Here is a 21,671-nt window from a genome sequence, read left to right as displayed (position 1 = left end):
CAAAATCATCAAGAAGCCAACTCCTAAATTGGGTTGGGGCAATAAAGAATAAACAAAGAGTTCATTAAGGGTAAGTTTATGTCCTAAATAATAATAATAATAATAATAATAATAAAAAAACAAAACACTGACAACCCTATTACTGTGATTATAATAGAGTTTGAGATGGAATGTCAAAGGAAAACTGTTACCATGGAAATCCGCCATGTTTGTGGCCATAGTGCAAAACTCTCATAGAGATATATTAGCCAAAACACTGTTAAAATGTAAATGAAAACATGATAGAACAACCCGATAATCTGCCGCGTCATTACTGGTAAATACATCTATCATCCTATAGTCTCACAATACGTTTGAATGAACGCTAAGGCTAGTATTTAGCATTTTAAAATCTCCGTTGGTTTAACGTTAGGCTCTCTGTAAAGTCTATGACGTGTGACGTCATATAATTTGCAACATTATTTGGTGGGAAAAGAAAGCATTGGCAATATGAGTGGGGAGGCTAATAGTTAGGCTATGCTTAAATGAATATTGCGCTAACTTTAGGAAAAACAATTAGCTGGCAGGTCCATAGTAAGTAGATCATGTTGTAGTAAATGCAATTACTGTTTTATTAGCTACATATTATCCCTCATAGCCCAGTAACATAGCCATAAAGCCAAAAGTATTAATCAATTAACATTATTGCTAGCCTAATGGGCAGTGAGCTAGTCAAGACACTTATTATGCTATTGTCCCAAAGGGAAATTGTGCTATCAGACATACAGCAGGCCTACACATACAAACAGTCATGGAAGGTAACAAAGTAACAGTAGTAAAGTACTATACTTTAGTACAACTTTAAGGTATCTGTACTTTACTTAAGTACATTTTAATGTGGACATTTTTTACCTCTACTTCACAACATTTAAGAGCAGGTATTTGTATTTTCTACTCTCCATTTTTGAACAGACAAAAGTATTTTTTATTATTGTTCAAGAGCTGCTGAAAAGGCTGAGGGTTTATTTTTAACTTATTCATAATTCTGTGCAAACAAAAATATCCAACAGCTAGAAAAAAAATAAATAAATCATACAATTGTTTCTGCAGAACAAAATTCAGCACAAATCTGCAACAAAATCACTACATTTGAAACCTGTAAGACAAACTTTTCTCATTAAGGGCCACATATAAAAACACAGACAAAGCTGAGGGCCGATTGAGGGCCATAGACTGGTCACAAATACAGTGGATACTTAAAATCTGCATTATTATTACAAGTTAGACTGAACCAATAGACCTTTATTCATGCTTACATCCTCAATGGGACACATTAGATATTTGATATGGGCTTGTTAAAGTAGTTTTTCAGAAATATACAGTAAAAGTACTGTTTAAGGTAATATGACTTTGACTTTTTACTCTTTAAGTAGATTTTAAAATGGGTACTTTAATACTTTAGTACTTTTACTTGATTTTTTCATGTGATACTTTTACTTGAGTATTTTTCTACTATGGTATCTGTGCTTTTACTTTTAAACTTTAAAAGTATTCCTAGGATACTGTTACTAATTTACCACTAATTTCTTGTTGTTTTTAGACCAGTAGTCTATAAAAAGTTAGACTAACCCAATAATTACTCTACCATGGTTTTATTTAGCAGGCTATGCTAATAATTTCTTAAAAGACCTAGCAACAGGTGGTGTTAGCCGTGATTATTGACTGAAACGACACCCTCTTGTTGCTAATCTCACATTTGTAAACCATTTGAGCATTTAAACGCCAAAGAAAATAATCCCTTTTCATCTTGGACTTGTTTCAACAAACCCCTTTTGGCCCGAACATCACACATTCGTTTGGGAGAGTGACAATTTACGAGCTTTGACACTTTTCCGAAGGCGAGAACAGCAACAACAGCAGCGGCGGCGGCATCAGCGGTGGGTCGGTGCTACTCTCTGCGGGGAGGAGGCGCTCAGAGGCGGGGAGGGTAAGCTAGCAAGGGCGGGACGGTGGGGGCTGACGCATCGCTCCACTGGCTCACTGCCCGCTGGTACGTCCATGCTTCACTGTCACCTGTACGTGAAATGAACACCTGTTGCCCGGGGGCCTCGACAAAAGAAAACTATCGCGTTTCATGTGGTTTGTTGGCCCGCACAAAGGGGTAAAGGCCCGGGTGGAGAAAGACGCACCAGTCCTTCGTTTGGAGCTTTACGCGGAGGGTGCACCAAGTTGGATTTTACTTGGGTTTTTTTGTGGATGCGCTGCTGAGGATCGTTGAATTCATTTCACAGGTAAGTTCTGCGGAAGTATACTGTCTTAAGATAAGTATATTTTAGCTTTTGTTGTGTTTGAGGCTCTTATCAGCTAAGGAATATTGATAAATGATGGTGATGCGCACAGAGTAAGTCTTGGTTTTAGTCTTGATATAAGCTACGTTTTCTTCTTTAGCTTAGATTAGTTTCTGTTTTTGAGTATTTCCCAAAGATTTAGTTAAGATAATCGTGGCACAATTGTGTTTATTTAGTTTATTTAATCTCCATTTATGGAGTTTAAACTGTTAAAAGTGCGGTTTGTTCAAGTGTTGTCTGTGCGTAATGAACCACACTTTTTCTTGACGAATATAAATGCACACAGTGTAAACAAGTCAATTCTCCTAAAACCGTAGCCTGCAGATCTCTTAGGAAATAACTGATCTGAATTTAATTAAGTGGGAATACACGCATGAGTACATTAAACTTCCAGGATAAATGCAACATAATTATTCAGCCATAGTGAGAGGGCAAAGGTTATTTTTTATCTCGGCCATTCAGGCATCAAAATTATTTCCTGATCTCCAGTAGAAATTATGACACGAGTTCATGTTCAATTTCCCACTGGGCAAGTCCTATTTACCATAATTCCTTTAGCACATGGAGGCAGCATTAGCATCAGTCCATAACAGAGGTGCCCAAACTTTTTTTTATAGAAGGCCACATCTCAAAACATATTCGGAGCGGAGGGCCACAGACCGGAGATCAATGCAGTGCAGTGCTTTATACACAGCTTTGACAGAACCGCTGTGTATTAATAAGGCTTGAAACACATTCATGTTAGGTCTGTATCACAATGTAATGTGATGTTTGAGGAAATAGTGGTAGAAATAGGTAATTTGCTGTTAAAAGTACTGCTAATGATCAATTGGGACAGTTCAACAGGAGGCCTAAGGGCCAATAAAAACTGGTCTGAGGATCACATTTGGCCCCCGGGCCATAGCTTGGATACCCCTGGTCTATAGCCTATTTTTGGCCAGTGTAGACTCTTTTATAAGTTTCTGATATTACCATGAACAACAAAGTCTAATTTTGTTATGCCAATATAGTCCAAGTTGTTTTTAGACTTTGGGGGGCTACTATTGACCTTATTCCGCCCAAAACCACTTTTCCGCATTTGCATTTTCCGTAAATGCAACTAAACCGCGCTTTCTTTGTGGTGGCACTTCCGGTTAAGTGGGAAACCCATTCCTTTGAATGGAGAATTTGGGAAAAGTTTTGCCTCAAAAGTATTATATAAAGTAGGTTGATTTGTGTCAAATGTTGAATGTTCATGTGCAACGACAAGTCAACACTGCACCGATTCTCTGGGAAGCTCCAGAAAGGCTTTGTAGCCCATATAGAACTTATTTGGTGTCAAGATCGACAGCCTCATGCAAAATAATACAACCCGAATGACGATGGCAGCGCCCACAGCAACTTCAGGTATAACGTGAATAATCTCCTGTATTAATGAGAAATGCTGGTTTTCCAATAGTTAGATTCAAGTTAAATTGCAATATTTCTCTGGGATATTCCTGGTTAAGTCCGTCCTTTTGCTTTGGTTTAATCTTTTTAGTCGTGCTGTGACAGACAGTCTGTAAGTGTATTCAGGTAAGAAGAAAAATATATCTTCCATAAAGAGTGTTAGGATTGTTAATGGCTTTGGAAGTATTTCAGGCATCCAGCAGCTTTGAAACGATGAGAAATAAAAGCTCTCATCCGCGGTGAAAGGTGCCTGCAGAGAAGCACCAGGCTCCGTCCTCAACCGTGTCATGCATTTAAACGTCCGTAATGAGCCATATAGCGACGTGGTGCAGTCAAATTAAACGAATAAAATATAGAAAACTTGAATGAAAAAAGTGTCTAACTCCGCCAATTTAATTTGGGGAATGTCACAGAGGTCACTGTGTAGTTTTAACATTTTCTTTCTTTGGAAATGTTGTGTAACGATGTGCCATTTTAGCTAGCTCTGTGTACAAGACCTGAAATGAGCTTAATAACATAGATGTGCATTTGGAAAAACTAAATTAAAATGGGTTATTTTAAAAATGTATTGTAAGATCTTCAAGCCTGTATGGGCTACTTTAGGTCTATTATTTAAGGCTACATAATATATTTTTTGTTTTATTAACACAGTTTTAATTGTTTAGCAAAAGAATGTCCAAAAAACTTATAGTTGGAAATGGGCTATGAAAAAGCAATATGGTGGATACTCTTTTGGTCACATAAAGCTATGATCTTGTACAATTTTCTTTTGGCTTGCCCAATAGCAAAGCACAACTCAAAAAGATGCCTGGATATTTGAACATATAAAGGCTCTTTATATTTGTCTCAAATTATGGGCTTAAGTTATTGATGTCATATATCAGGTCAGGAGACAAAGCATATAAATATAAATTATTAACCAATTAAGGAAATGGTGTCTTACAGAAATTGGATTGCACCCTTGTATTGCAGAGAGTATAAAGTCAATATCTAGGATTATAATTTTGTGGAATATGGCATAATGCCTTGGCAGAGGTCTGTGCTCTCATCAGCACTAGTGGCAGTTTGTTGCTAAAATTAAGCATCGATGCTTGTAAATGCTCCTTATATTGTTCTACTTGTTGTTCAGCACTTTGGTAAGCTTTGGCTGTTTTAAATGTGCTCTTAAATTTTTTATTTTTTTTTACCATATACCAAAGTTTTGTTATAAAACCAAAGACTACATGATTTCTATAAGCTAAGTTCTCGCTTTATTACTTTCTTATTGAATTGGATTAGCCTAGTTCCCCGTGCATTTCCCGGCCTGCAGAACATGAATGATGAAGAGTAGAGCTGTCAAAAGTATCAAAAATCTATCGATACTAAACAATCGAAAGTAGACACTCATTTGAGCAGGTATCGATACTAAAGTGACATTCTCAGGATGGAAATGAACCTTTCCTGAAAAGCTTTAGAATGATCTAGAGCTGTATCAGAACAAGTATAAGACACATAGACAAGTATACACCCATGGACCACAATGAAACTACTGGACGACTGAGGGATTACACAGATATAAGGCCACATGGGAATATAAAAGAAAGTAGTATGATTTGATATTCAGTTGTATAAATTATTTATTTAAATGATTGTGGCATCAGAATTGATATAATCGCCAACAAAGATAATCACCATTACATCACCAGAATGTGCAGAAAAAAGCCACTTCTTTCTGATGTTCTTTTCTAGATCATTGTTGTTTTCACTTATAACAAAACACAATACTATAACAGCTGTTTAAACATGGAACCTTTTCATAATATTGAAATTATAATTACTCATATACAGTTCATCACGTTTTTAAACTGTCAGCAACTTTAATCATTATTGTGATATAATCGTAAATCGTTATTTTGGCCATGATAATCGTGACACCAAATTTCAATATCGTCATAACAACACCAGTTATGAAAGCAAATATTCTATAGGCTATATTATTGCTTTATTATGTTCTTATTTAGGCATGTCACGATAACATATTTTGAAGTTTGATATATCGCTGAAGTAAATATCAAAACTAATTTATGACACAAAAAACCAAGAGCAGATTTAAACCACAAAAACTATTCTAAATCTACAATATTGTTAGAAAATCATGAGCTGCAGTAAATAAACAGCAGAATGAAACACTTTAGTACTTCGTTTGCGTCTGTGATGAGTCATAGAAATGATTCATTCAACCTTTTACAGCTCGAATCTTGTTTTATAGCCAAAAAATAACCCGAAAATTCCGAGTAGTGCAAAGAAAACGTATACATGATAAATACTGACCCCTCAAAAACTATTGTTCCAACTTTAATTATCCTCACAGGCCTAATCGTTGTAATGTTTTGTATTAGCGTAGGCCCTTTATGAGATGATTAGCGATGAGTAAGTTATGTCCTCACTCTCCCTCACTTATACTACAACGAGAAGCTAACAAATGTAGTAGTGTCATATCTGCTGTATGGGTTCAAATGACGTGCTTTAAAAGGCTGGCACTATTCAGAGTGGCTATGCACCGGTGACAGTAACTCGATACACTGATTCATGCAGGAGGCAGGGGAAGTGGTGTCATTGTCCCGTGAGAAGAGGTCTGAACTCCTGGTCTGAATCTGCTTTGTGACACTGCAGTTTTCAAAGCACTGTTGGACTGCAGGTTTTCTTCATACATACATACATAAGACATCATTTATAAAGTTAGGTTCTCAAAGTCGGTAGGAATTCATTTGGAGGATAAGGAAATAGTGGCATTAACTTAAATTTGATTAGATTGTTTGTCTGTGGAATAGGTTCAGCTGGTATTAAATGAGTATGAGTATTAAAGGGCTCATGTTACACTATTTTCTGACCTGTTATAATGTTGTTTCTTCATCACAAACATACCTGGAGTTGTATTTTGTTTCATTCACACGTTTAACACGCAAACCCTGCATATTTAGGCTGAGTTCTTCTCTCAAACCTCACTGAAACTGCTTCACTTCTCGGTGCACCAGGAGATACTAGAGACTTTCTGCTGATCTTAAATGAACAAAAGGACAAAAATATTCAACAAAAAGCATCAAGGTTAAGGTATATCTTTGAAATTGAGGGCAAAAATTGCTGTTAACTTGAAAACTACTGCTTCATGACATCACAAGGTGGAACAGAGCATTTTGAGCTTTGGAGATATAGACAGACTAATAATAAAGGGTTACTCAAACATGTGTGAATGAAGCAAAACACAACTCAAGGTACAATTATGATTCTAACACGGCGTAAACCTCACAAGAGTCAATTTTGTGTACTATAGGACCTTTAATAATTACTACCCACACTTGAAGGTATACGTCTTAAGTAGCTGCAACTGTCCTGGGGTTGACCAAAAACCAGAGCGACCGATCTGTGCCAACGGCCTCGCCAAACACCTCTAATTTAATGCACTATAATACTTTGGCAAGATGGGCAAAATAATGTCTTGCTATCTAAGTGATTATGAGTCTGCTGCCATGCCACCTTAACCAGTGCCAGCTTTCTGCATAAAATGGTGCTACAAAAAGATTAAAAATTCACATTATAATAATTTGTCAGTTAATGAAAGGTGTACTATGGAACTTTTCTGGTGGAGGGTCTGTCATCTACTTATCTTCATAGAGAGTTCCGCAGTACGGCATTATACTTACGTAACTCTCATTGATTCAACACAGAAAACATGCATTTTCATACAGTGAACATGGTCGACACTCCATAGATCTGACCTGTACTTAGCTTGGCTGCTTCAACTGCTTGTCTGCTTGGGATACATACGCTTGATACCAATGTGGACAATTCTAGGCAATGCAATGCTATCGCTATGGAAACAAGCACATGACCTTTCTTCCGCTATAAAAGTTACGCAGTGGAACTTTTAAAGAAGACATATTGTGCTTGTATCTGCTCTATTGCTATAATCTACGATACCCGTGGGTCATTATGTAAAGATCGATCAAACATGCACGAATCACTCCAAAAAAAACCTCGGGTGGAGAGATTCCACAGTACGGCATTATGCTTACATTTACACTAACTCGCATCTATTCAACGCTGAAAACATGCATTTTCATACAGTGACTCCGCCACTCCATAGATCTGACCTGTAACTTAGCCTGGCTGCTTCACCTGCTTGTCTGCTTGGGATACATACGCTTGATACCGATGTGGACAATTCTAGGCAAAGCAATGCTATCTCTATGGAAACAAGCACACGACCCTCCTTCCACTATAAAAGTTACGCAGTTGACCTTTTAAAGAACCAGTGACCATCCTCGGCACTCCATAGAGCTGACCTGTAACTTAGCTTGGCTGCTTCAAATGCTTGTCTGCTTGGGATACATACGCTTGATACCGATGTGGACAATTCTAGGCAAAGCAATGCTATCTCTATGGAAACGAGCGCACGACCTTCCTTCCACTATAAAAGTTACGCAGTTGACCTTTTAAAGAACCAGTGACCACTCTCGCCACTCCATAGATCTGACCTGTAACTTAGCCTGGCTCTTTCAAATGCTTGTCTGCTTGGGATACATGTTTGTTAAGGGCATGTTTCAAGTTTCTTACGGACAATTTAATCTTGAGATGATATCAAACATAATCCTTGAGTGCTTCAGCTCTACTCTTCAATTTACCTCTCACTCTACAGGATCCTCAAACTCAAACAGACTTCATTTTGTGATTTTCCAGTTTAGATTTCCACTCTGTGTCTTGTCAGCGTTCTGGGCGGGTGGGTGCACTTTTCCATAATGCAGTATTTCCCTTTTAAGTTTACTCTGTCAGAAGAAGAATTCATTTAGAGTGCTTGTGAGGGCTTCTCCTGCTTTTACTTTGAATTATCCCAATCCAGTAAACACCACTAACGACTGACAGAGGCAGCTTCAAGTGCATGCAAATTATTGTCAGCATAATTCTCCTAAAATACCATATCTGTAAGTGTTTGGAATAGCAAAGCGAGCGCCGCGGTTCACTCGATATGTGCAAATCTAAATAATGATTTTGGGGTAATTGCTGTGGGATAAATTCTTTCCTTATCGGCGGCGCCATGATGAAATAAACTAAACTAATGGATGTCGCAGAGTGAGAATAACAATGAGAAGTGGTGGCAATTGTTAACTTTTAAGACAGGCTTATAAAGCGAATTTTTTAAAGTTTATTTTTCCAAGACTGCTAATACAAAGTCATTACAGATACCTCCGCGGTAGGTAATAAAAAGGGAATTTTTTGACATGTAAATGCTCTGTACCTGATTTTTACTGTCTTAAAAATGTAAAAAAAAGAAAAAAACAGAACTAGTGTATTTCAAACGGTTTGCAGTGGTCCAAAGTTATTCCTCACTTATGCATTCTGAGTATCCTAATTATTCACGGTGATGAGTTTATAAGCACTTTTCACAACTTTCAGGGACCAAATCGCAGTTTTGCCATCACGCTAATGCTAACAACGACCACCAGGCTGACACGCACTTACTGATTTGCAGACGCAGGCATCACAAAGCGGACTTATTTTGTCCTCAGTAGCTGCGTATACAATACTTTTGTACGAGGTCAAGACAGATTTTGCACAAATACGTGGAAAGAAATTGAGTAGAGGCACTTTAAGGTTGTCAGGGTTGACTTGACTTGGTTCGGATTTTTATTGAATTTTGCTTCATATGATGGTGACTGTGTTGTGTAATAGCAATTTTAATCATGTTCAATGAGCTCTTTCAATGTTGGAAAAATGTATTAGTGCAATGGGTTTTTACATTAATGGCACAAAGCAATTCCACAGTACAACAAAATTCTTATTGGTGGTTTTCAGATTCAGATTCTTCAAATGGGGACATTGGAAGATTGCCAAAGATTTCATTGCCATGAAATATCCAAAATCTAAAAACACAAATGTTGAACCTGATCATTTCTATTAGTGACTAGACCCAAGAACTCGCTAGATTGTAACAGAAATCTGAATTTTAACCATGTACATTTTAGCCCCATCTGTATTAAATATTAGAATGTGAAGCAGTGGTCGCTGAATGTAGTGTGATAACCGTTCATTTTTGAAGTAGTGCTGTCACGATACAAAAATTTCAAACTCGATTTCGATACTAAGGAATAGACTCAATACTCAATATCGATGCCACGATGATAATGATAAATAACACTCTTTATTTAGACAACAGATGTAATTTTAAACATGAAATATTACTACCATGTGGCCTTATATCTGTGTACTCCCTCAGTCGTCCAGGTAGGTTCCATAGTGGTCCATGGGCGTATACTATAGACCAGGGGTGCTCAGACGTTTTCAGTATGTGAGCTACTTTTAAAATGATCGTATCTGAAAGATCTACCATCTAATACAAAAATGTTAAACATGTATTTATTTGTAAATGTATTATGAATTTTTACATGTGCAGTGCATTTTGATGTACCTTGCACAGCGTCATGAGATAATACTGCACAACACAACTGAACTTCTTACATGTTCATAATTACTTGAATGATGATTACTGCTCTGACACTGAATAGAATCAGTGAGGGATGCAGAGTTCGGGCAGTAGCTTCTGACAGCCAGGAGTAAAATTGCATTTTTCGTTTGAAATCGATAACAGAGCTAATCATGTTGATTACGGTTTTGTCTTTTTTTATAGCCATAAAAATCATGTTAAACGAAGTATCAGAATTTACTGCATTTTTTCACACAACTACTTCTATTTTACACATCCATCCGTATTTTTTCTTTTACGCATCGAATAAATGACTGGGAAAATCCCAGCAGCCCCGCGCTCTCATTCGTCACCTTCGAGGGACAACAGAGGCAGATTACCGTAATGATGGTAAAATATTTAGATAGCCCTGTGCCTCCGCTCTGAGTTTGAATGAGAGCACGACTGGTTGCGGAGTTACGCTGCTGGAAAGTCCGCAACCCGCTCTATCGGCGACGATAGGATCCGACGCTATAGGGTTAAACTAACTCGTGCTTGTTTATGCGTGTGCAGCGCCCATGATGTGACCTCGGGTCAGGTGTAATCTGACTGTTGTCCTGTATATTAGTCATGTGACTGGATGGATGATGGGACGCGATCTACACAAAATGCCTTCATGATCGACTGGTAGATCGCGATCGACATAATGAACACCCCTGGTATAGACTGTACAACAAAGTGGACTGAGAGAGTGTGACGTCACCCATAGTGTTCAGCTCCAGTCAAATGAAGCTCATCGAGGCTAGCAGTTGTAGCGGCAAATTTGAAGCCAATTTACACATTTGGAAATCCGACTGCGAGTATCATAGCAACTAAAGAGCCAATCCAGAGTCAGGCTGTTTCCATGGCAACAACTCATCTGTCAATCAAACCTGTTACTAACACTAGCGGGAGCAACCTTGGGCAAAGAAGGTGCATGATTTGTCTGTCCATATCTTGATTTGTGGACAAAATAGCAAAATAATCAATCAGCTATTCAGGAAAGATTAATTTCTATCCTGTGAATGAGTATCTAGTTTGGATACTATTTTTAGTATCGATTCGTATCAGATTTTCGATACTTTTGATAATCCTACTTGTTGTCTTACCCATATTGTTGCATCCCTTTGTTAAGACAACACCATCTGGAATATAGAAGAATGTGTTATTTGTCTTTTTCTTACATACCCATTTCATCATTTCATTCATTTTAATGATGAATGTGATTTTTTTTCTTTCTCCACTTCTACTTTTGATGTAGTATTGTATTGAAGGCAGCCTGAAAAGTGTCACTGTAGCAGCATTACAGGTAGTGATCTGAGTGGCAAGATATAAATCATTTCAAAATAGGGAGTTCCTGTTTCTGTCAAAGTGAGTGAGAATCTTTGAAAATTTGTGGCACCTATCTTCACCTACACTGTTATCAAGGGAATGGCATTCAGCCGTCAGTGCCACTAGTCATGGAGTGCACTACACGCTGGAGTGAAAGTGGGAGAGTGATGCTCAGGGATTTTTGAAATAGAGTTTAATGTTGTTGGTTTGAACAGTTCACTTATTTAGCATACATTTTAGAGCTAAGGTTTGGTTTAGTTTTCAGTTTTTGACAAATCTAGCGTTGCTTTTGGGTGAGGAATACCTAGTTGCTTTAGACTGGTTTAGATTTTGGAGAAATAATCGTATTTTTATGAGAAATATGTCTGCTGGATAGTGCAGATTATATTTGAAGTTCATTTAATTGAAATATAGACAATATAAAAAAAAAAACATTTATTAGGCTCGGAAATTAGCATTAGCATTAGCCCCGACACGCAAAAACATATCTTTGTAAACGAAGAAGAGTCCTTTGGAGAAGTTTTCTTTGCATTTGTAAAGTGTTTAACATTATTTACTGATTTTAGTGCCACTCGGCAAAAACCTCGTAAATGCAGAGAGCACACAGCAGACATATTTTGACCTGCTTATGCAATATATCTGTACTTGGGCAAGATACATCGGTACAGGCCTTTTAAGTCGTCAGGGTTGACTTGAGGTTAGGGTTTAAATGAATTCTGCTAAATATGATGGTAACTGTGTTGTGTATTAACAATTTTAATCACATTTAATGCAGTTTCTCCAAGTATAAACTGAAGAATAATTAATTTTTTTGTATCCTCGAGGGCACATTTCAAATTGCCAATGATTAGATTTGGGGCTTTTTAATTTGCAGCCAATCCTGTTAGTAAGAATGTGGTTTGGAGCACATTGGAAGTAATTTTTATTTGATTTAAGGCCAATAGCCGATATGCGAAAAAGAGCAAATATCGACTTATCTCTGTGTAATAGCTGACTAGTCGCAGTTATTCCGCTTAAATGTTGCAGCCTTTTTGAGTCCCAGTTCCAGTCCGTGTGCATATTGCCGATGCCATTCTCCACTTGTCCATCCACTTTAGACCAGAGCAGACGGTGTTTGTTCTGTCAGAGCACTGATGGTAGTACAACCCTCTTCAATATTTCTCTCTATTTCCAAAGTGTCCTATTTTCTGTTAAGTGCACATCAAAGCAGGCCTCACAAAGAGTTCTTTTTGGAGACCTCTGTCAGAATGTGAAAATTGGCTGCGTAACCATGTAAAGTCTTTGAAAACGTAAATGTACGTGTGTCTTAATCGGCGCTTGTGGAGATGGGGCTCGGTGGCTCACTCTTCATTCATTAAAGGTGCACTGTGTAACATTTAAAGGCTCTATATTACGCTGTTTGATGATCTATGGTATAATGTTGTTTCCTTGTCGAAAACATGCATGGGGTTGTGTTTTGTTTCATTCACGTTTCATGTTTAACACACAAGTTCTTCTCTCTAACAGAAAACATTCCACGTTGTGATGTCATACAGTGACACAGGAAGTTCTCCATTGTGTTTTTAAACTCCGTACACCTTCACTAGAATCATTTGGATAATTTCAGCCCTAGAATTGCCTGTCTCTACTGAACTAAAGGTAAATGGTAGCTATTAACTTGAAAACTACCACTACATGACATTTTGAGACAGATTAATAATAAAGAGTTACTCAAACATGTGTGAATGAAACAAAACATAACTCCAGGTGTATTTTTGATGAGGTAACAACATTGTACCAAGCACGTGTTGCTTTGTTTTGGACCTCTATGCTAAAGTGAAGTGAAAATGACCAAAGTTTCAGTGTATATTTGATCTTCCAAGAGGAAATAACTTGTAAGTAATGCAGTTGTTTACCTGTTTCTCCCAAAAGTGTGATTTTATACGATGAGCCATTTTTATTAGTAATCATAGCTGTTTCAGTGCTAATGCTAGCCGCTCTGAATTAGCTTGTTTAGCTCACTCAGGTTCGACTGTGCATGTTAACATATTGGTTGATTCTTTCACCTTCTGTCTAACTAGAGTTACTAGAATATCTGCTTACTTTTTATAACCATGTAGAGAGAGAGAAAGTGTGAGAGAGAAAGAGAGAGACTGTATTGATCTCAAGGGAAATTCAAGTTTAGCTGCAGAAATGTACTGCACTTCTAAGCCTCCTTTGTGTCTCAGTCAAAGGTCCCAGTGCAGTTTAATCGGAGGACTGGTGGAGGACTGGTCAGATAGGGTCAGCAGATCCTTTGTCTGGGCAGTTTGAGGTGCGTAACAGTCCTCTGGGCAAAAGTGTCCCTCCTCTATGTTCTCTGTGTCCTGCAGCATCATAGCTAGGCCTGTCACAATAATTACTATATTGTCTTATCCTTCAATATGTGTTAGATGGAACAATACTTTTTGGGGGTCAGTATTTATCGTGGGTACTTTTTCTTTGCAGTAGTGGTGTACTATGATAAGTTTTGAGTTGTAGAAGTTTGAATTATGACCTTCTATGACTCATTATAAAGGCAAGCTAACTACTTAAGTGTTGCGTTCTGCTATTTATTCCGTTATACTGCACATTTGGAATACTTTTTGAAGATAATTTAGCTTTATGGTTTAGCTTCAATATTATCGTTTATCGTCTATATTTAATTTAGCAATATATCGCGCTTCAAAATGTATTATTGTGACAGAGCTAATCACAGCAGCCTCCAGGGGGAGTCAGGTAAACTCTGGAGACACGACAGGAAAGACTTTTAAACCTCATTCATGCAGTTGTTTCGGTCGGTGATGAAATAGTGTTGAAAAGGAAAAACATTTAGAAGCAAAAAGTGCAAAATACCCGAAAGTAGCATACAGTGTTCGATAGATTTATCCAAACTAACTGTAACCTTTCCAAATGAGTTATGATGTTTTTTCAAGGGGAGCACTTTGTCAATAGTTCCAGTTCAGTTAACAGCATCGAATTCAGTTTCTCAACCTTAATTAAGTCAACCTTTTTTTGTTCTTGTTCTTGTTTCTATAGCACTCACAAACTTTTAGCTTGCGGTTTACAAGGCCTATCTGTAAATGTTGGTTCAGTGGTTAATGCCTCTTTTGGATTTTAATTCTAGGTGCGTCCAGGAGCTGTAGCAAAGTCGAAATCACAATTTAAATGGACGCAATCAGCACATCGCAAAGGCTGCACATATTTTTTGCACTGTACTCCACAAACAATAAAATATCCGCTTTTTCTGCTTAAAAACTGCCAACTGGTTTAGATCTGTACAAGCATGTTCTGAAATGTGACTCTTGTATTAGTTTGTTAGTTCATAATATAGACATTAGGCCGATATTTGGGCTTTTTAGCGTTTTGGCGATCGGCCTCAAAATCTCCTGCATAGGCCGATATTTTGTTTTGGTTAATCTGCTGCCTAGAAAATACACACAAAGCTTTATATTAACACTTTAATACAAAAAGCTAGCTGCACAAAACATGACTATACAGCTCTCTTAAAGGTTTGTGGTAAAAAGGGGGAGTTTGTACAAAATAAGAAATAATAAAGGTAAAATATCCAAATCGGTCCTACATATCAACTCAAAAATATCGGTAGAGCTTATTCGCCATCTTTTGCTCAGTATTCTAAACATTCGGTATCGGCATCAGCCATGAAAAAAACAAAACAAAAAAAACATACCAGTGGATCTCTAATTCATAAGCCTATTTCACTCTTTTTTGTCAAAACTTCTATATATGTTTAAAATGTGAGGTGTGAACAGAATCCTATTTTTTAAAACATAAGTAACAAATTGAATCATCATTGTAACTCTTGTCAGAAAAATTGCATTTCAATATTTTTCTCAAAAACCAGGTGTAATAGGCCTGTCATGATAATTACGCTATAGATTTATTTATATATAGATTTTTTTGGCTGTATTGGGAGGATTTTTTTTTTATTTTTGTTGTTGTTTTGGGTTGAAAAAGTAACTGCTCTGGGTAATTATTACTACTTATTATTGTCAACTGAAAGTAGTTCAGTAGTAGTTTCAATATTATCGTTTATTTCAGTATTTCAATATTATCTGCAGCGATACATCGTACTCTGAAATGCATTATCGTAACCGGCCTACTTCTCAGAAATACAATCAGATAATGTAGTAGCAGCTAAGTGATTTTGGAGAAAGCTATTATAAGGCCTATGCTAATTATGCTCACCTAATTTACCATTCAATTAATCCTGTTGAAGGCCAAAAATGAGTTGTTGCCATGGAAATTACTAACCTATTTTCGACGTAAGATCGTAAATAGGCCAAAACTGGACCTTTCATGAATAGTTGAAGAATGATCCCGATCTATATCAGAACTAGTATCAGACCACATGGTAATATAGACCCTTTTTGTGTTCATTCTACCATCTTCTGTCTGCTGTCTGCGTCTATTTAGAAAGCGTTTTATTGTCTGATAATCAGGTCGTGCGTGTTAGCATGGTAGTTGTTGTTAGCATTACCGTGAACTCCGCTCTGGTCTCAGAATGTCGTGAAAGGCGTATATACTCTCGTCTTGGTGAATAATTAGGATTTTCTGAACACATAAGGTAAATAAGGAGTAACTTTGGACCACTACAAACCATTTAAAATGACCTAGCTCTGCCTTTCACATTTTTAAGACTGTGAAAATCAGGTACAGCACGTTTAAGATTGTTTTATTTATTTTGTTATGATGTGGAAAAGCCCTTTTTTGGTAAATAGTACATTTTTTTAATAGCACTTTTTCACCTTCAAGTCACTCAAAGCGCTTTACATCAAAGAACCACTCACGTATTCACTCACACATTTATACACCATTGTACACAGAAACTGGGGGCGAGTGTCTTGCCCAAGGAAACAATGACAGCATTCATCTGTGGGAGCTGGAATCACACTGCCAACCTGTGCGTCAATGGATCTGACCGCTCAACCAATGACGTCTACGTCGAGCGCGGGATTGGAGCCGCCAACCTACGGATCAACGGACAAACGCTCCAACTGAGCAACTGTGGCCCTTTTAACTTATTTTGATGGGAAATTTGGATGAAAGATTACACTTAATTTAATCTGACTTGGTTTTGGGTCGCTAAAAATATTGATATATCGTGCATAATTCCTGGTTTGATTTATTACCAATGCCGTTGTGTCAGATATGGATATTCGTATTAAACATACAGAGGGCTGAATTGATGTCCCTGCCACTTTGAGAACCCAAAGTCGTTAGTCCAGCGTGCTACTTTTCTAATGCATCAGAAAGACTTGTGGTCAAGAAGAAATGGGGACAATGAGATAATCATTTGTACAATCTGTCACATCAGCAAAGAGCTTTGATGGAGTACTGTAATGCAGTAATGTGACCTGCTCCGCCCATGCTACATGTGATTGTTATTGTAAAAGGCGTAGTACCTGATTTTTATGATCTTAAAAATTTGAAATACTTACATAATTAGTTCATTTTAGACAGATTGCAGTGGGCCAAAGTTATTCCTCACTTACTTTATCCATTTTGAGTTTATAAGTGTTTTTCACAACGCTCAGAGGTCAGAGCCGAGTTTTGTCGTCACGGTAAAGCTAACGACAACTAGCATGCTAGCGTACACTTCCTGTCAGTAAAATAATTAAATGCAGACAACACATAGCTGACATAATTTGACCGCAAGAACTGTTTATACAATATATTGGTACTGGGCAAGACAAATTTTGCTGAAATATATGTGAAAAAAATCTGGTAATTTAAATGGTTACCTGGACGACAGAGGGATTACACAGATATAACGCTGATATACGGTGATGTAAAAGAAAGTACTATGATTTAATGTTGAAATCACATTATATTGTATAAAGAAAGAGTGTTTTTTTAAATGATCATTGTGGTATTGGAATTGATCAAGTCTATTCCTTATTATCAAAAATCTGTTGTTGTTTATGTGAAGCACTTTGGACATGCTAAGTTATATTTTAAATGTGCTATACAAATAAAATTGAATTGAATTTTAGTATGGCAACATCACTATAACTAAGTCTTAGGTTTTGAATGGCCTCCTTTCAAAGTGTGAGTCAGCGGGTTGGTTGTGTGCATGTTTAATCGGCACTGACACATTTGTTTGCTTTTCTGTGCGCCTGGTCAGAGGTTCATGTCTTATTTCATTCTCAGATAACAGGGAGATGTAGGCAGGCCCCGCCCACTGCATTACACTGTGCAGATCTGTGCTCATTCACTGTGACAGACAACACGGCACCACTTCTGAGAGTCAAATCAGACCATAAATAGAGCCACGTTGATGTTATCTTCTTTGTACCATAGATTGGATAAAGAAGTTATAGGGGCAAATATGGACTGAGCCAATCTGGAGTGAGGCTGTTGAAGGTAAAGTGGACACTTAGCAACGCTGTCAATCAAACCTGTTGCTAATGCTAGCGACCACAGGGAAAGAAGGTGTCCGTTATTAATGTTCATATCTTGATTTACGGAAAACAATAGCAAAATAAACATAATAGGATCATATAGAGCAGGTTAATACAAACATTTGAAGACCAAAATGACGAGACTGACAGCAGCAGTTACGGAAAGAGGGGTGATAGTTTTTCAATAGAAAGTGATATACAGTCAGTACATATAGTCTATGGTTTGTGTTGAGCGAGCGTGAGATGTTAGTTTGTCTAGATTCAAATGAACAATCATAATTCTGATACAGGATTAAGGCTAGCTCAGTTGCCCGGTCACCGGAAGGTAGTAATGTTTGTTTGTAAGAATATTTGTTTTTTTGTGGGCATCAGTCCCGGGAAAAATACTTTCAACATGTATTTAGTTACAGAATACCAAATACTTGCATTAGAGTACTGTATTCTGAATATTTTTATGATGAGTAGAAGTATAGTGTAAAAAACTCAACAGAGGCTTAAAACAGCTTTATGTTTGTTTAGCTGTTTGTTATCCATATTTTACCACTAATTAACAGGGGTCTAACAATAATGTTTTAGAATGACACGATGCATACCGATATATGGCCAAAAGATGTGATTACAAAACATTTTTTTTGTTTTTTGGGATGATTAATTTCAATTTGACACTGTTCCTTGAATGATACCGATACTTTAATTCAGTGCAGTGAATTTTTTGTATGATTAGTTAATCAAGATCAACACTCGAGACTCAGGACTCTGAAGGTGTCACCTGAATGATTCCATGGAAATAGAAAGTTAAAACCTACTTTGCATCCTTCTCCAAGGAGATAGACACGTTTTACGCCTTACTGCGAAGGATCACAGCCAAAGGAACAACATTTACCAGTTACACTTTCACATATTAACAACACTTGTGTGAAATACTTTTACTTTTTACTCTTGAAGTGCATTTTTAAACGGGCACTTAAATACTTTTAGTTAAGTTGATTTTTAACGTGATACTTTTAGTTGAGTAACTTTTCACCTTTGTTTCTTTATTTGAGTACTTCATCTCCTACTATTGGCAAAGTGAGCGTACAGCAAAGGTCTGCACATGAGTTGAGTGTTTTTTTATTTCAGGATAGTTGGATGACGTTATTGTAATACACACTGCTGCATTGTCCCTTTTCTGAATGTTAAGTATGCTGTTAAACTTTATCCAGGTCCACTGAGGGAGCATGGTGTCACCGTCTCTGTTTACGATGTCTCACAGTGGGACGCGTCACAGGAAGGGAGAGTCAGGAAGTATCCCTCACCATCTGTCTGTCACCTCCACGACCATCTCGCGCCCAGTGCTCTCTTTTAATGACCCAAAATGTCCCGCAGACTAAGCAACATTCTAGTCCTTACATCTCGGCTCACGCTGGCTCCATTCTACCCGACGCGTTTCATCATATGTCTGTGTTTCAACTGCCCTCACTGTATGACTCAAAATACCGTCTGCAAGTGAATTTCAAAGGCATTCCTACGTGGAGAGTAAAAAGTTGTGTTCATTAAAGGCAAAATTATAATTCGGGATGGTTAGTTTCATGTGGTGGTAGTTAGGCAACAGGAAATAAACATACCAAAATAAGCAAACGAAACGACCAATAATCAGGAAGTCTGCGTTAGCTTTCCGTCACTGTAGAACTGCACAGTAGTTTCTGAGAGCTGTGTAAAGCGCTTATAAACTCATTGCGGTGAATAATTAGAATGTTCAGAGTGCATAAGGTAAGTAAGTAAGTAGTAACTCTGGACCACTATAAACGGTTTAAAATGAACTAATTCTGTTTGTCATGTTTCTAAGACAAAAACAATCAGGTACAGCGCCTTTGAACACGGTTTTGTGCTTAAATGGACCCCCCACGATGAAATTACACTTGGAGTGGTAATAATTTGAAAAGATAAAACATGTTAAATCAGGCTCAATGTTTGTTTGAATAGGTAATTATGTTATTTTGCCCAATTAGACATGAAACAAAGTAGGATTGCAGGATATAGCAAAAAAAAAGCAGGAGAGAGAGGAGAGGATGTTGGATGAAATGAAAAGGAAAGGAAAGAGGTAGGGTGTGTAGGCAAGTGGGTGGAGCATTGAACAGAATCATGCTGCTAACCGTGAGGAGGGTTCGAATAGGGCCCTGGAGAGATCGCTAGATTACTTAAACATCCATAAATTACATATAAAACATTTCAAGACATGTTTATGATGAGGGAATAACTTTATAACATAGTAGAAATCAACAAAAAGTTTATTTAGCATAAAACAAGCCTCTTTAATTACACACATCAGCTTCCATTTTTACCGTCGTCAAATGAATGAGATCTCGCCCACGATCGCGCATTAGCTTAGCGCTTTAACAATGCTTACATTAAGGTGTAACAGTCCGCCTCTCCGGAACAAAACGCCCAGTCTTCTCTTCTAATCAGCAACAATGGCTCATTAGGCCCGGCTGAGTCCTATCCCTCCCGTGTGTGCGGTTTGAACAAGAGCCGTCTGCAGCTCCGTGTGTTCATTAGACACGAGGGACCAGTCGGAGGGGCTTCACGGCTCCCGCTGCTAATGTCGGCTTTGTTCCGCTGCCACGGGCGACACAGTAACACTTGTCCAACTTGAAAATAATAGCTTGATTAAGAACTTCTGCCTTTGAGATTAGAGCGTAAATGCTAATTCAAGCGCGAGAGACCTGGATACTGTTAGCGATGCGATGAACAGACAGAGCGAAACGGAAGGGAACGTTTTCTGTGTATTCCGGAGGAGATGGAGAGGCTGAGGCGGCTGTTGGTTCTGCTGCTGCCGTGGAGATGCTAGCTGAAATGGCAAAAAGGAGGAGAAAGAGACAGTATTTTTGTAATTCAGTCGGGGGAGTGAAAATGGTATCTGGATAAAAGTTGAGACTGACGAAAACAAAGTAAAACATTCGAGGCAACGCAATAGCATCTCCATGGAGATGAGCGGGTGGCTGGAAAAGTTACACAGTGCCTCTTTAAGTACTGATAAACTGCTGAAAGGCTCAGTCCAGCAATACCAATTTTTTTTGAGTATCCCAATAACAATATTCAAACAATCTTACGGTCTTTTAAATGTATTCATTCAGGTTAAGTGTGGGAGTAATGTGAAAAAACTACTTTTACCTTTAGGTTTGTTGCCCCATGATATTTTACTCATTTTTACTCAGTTTATTTTCAACATTTCTTATTATAAACATTTGCCTGGCAGGTCCAGAATGATATCTCTCTGTATTTTTAATAAAGAAGGATATCAGTCTGGTCACCACTCCCCGCCCGTTGCGCCTCGAGCCAGATTCAAACAGTACCACGTAATTAGTTTATTTCACCTATCATTTTGAACAAAACAACATTTTGAGTTTAGCATCTCGCTCATTTATTCTGCAGATTGTGGTACTTTTTCCTTTTTTTTTTTTTTGTAAGACGCCATATTTGCGTGTTGTAGCGAAGTGAGTATTCTGGATCGCGGGAAATATAATATAAACACGACGTGATACTTAAATTTGACATATATTCCAAACACCATCCACAATATCAACAATATACTGAAAATCTGCACAGGTCTAACCAATACCTTTGCACACCTTCTTTAAAATTCAACCGTTTGACATTTCCCCCAAGCTCCATATTTCCTCAGACCAGCCATCACCGCCACCTAAAAGC

The 21,671-nt window shown here is 37.7% G+C and overlaps 1 protein-coding gene across 1 annotated transcript in view; it reads left to right on the top strand.

Annotated features, from left to right (window-relative positions):
* Positions 1-2,035: 2,035 nt before the first annotated feature.
* Positions 2,036-21,671, top strand: part of igsf9a (immunoglobulin superfamily, member 9a) — a 133,533-nt gene continuing 113,897 nt past the window's right edge. Inside the window, exon 1 of the mRNA XM_033976264.2 lies at positions 2,036-2,270. The gene's annotated coding sequence lies outside the window, so the exon portion shown is untranslated. The remainder of the gene's footprint in view (positions 2,271-21,671) is intronic.

This window comes from Periophthalmus magnuspinnatus, chromosome 12 (assembly GCF_009829125.3).
Source record: "Periophthalmus magnuspinnatus isolate fPerMag1 chromosome 12, fPerMag1.2.pri, whole genome shotgun sequence".
Lineage (NCBI taxonomy): Eukaryota > Metazoa > Chordata > Actinopteri > Gobiiformes > Gobiidae > Periophthalmus > Periophthalmus magnuspinnatus.
The sequence above is the reverse complement of the archived record's forward strand: the minus strand, read 5'-3'. Positions and strand labels throughout refer to the sequence as shown.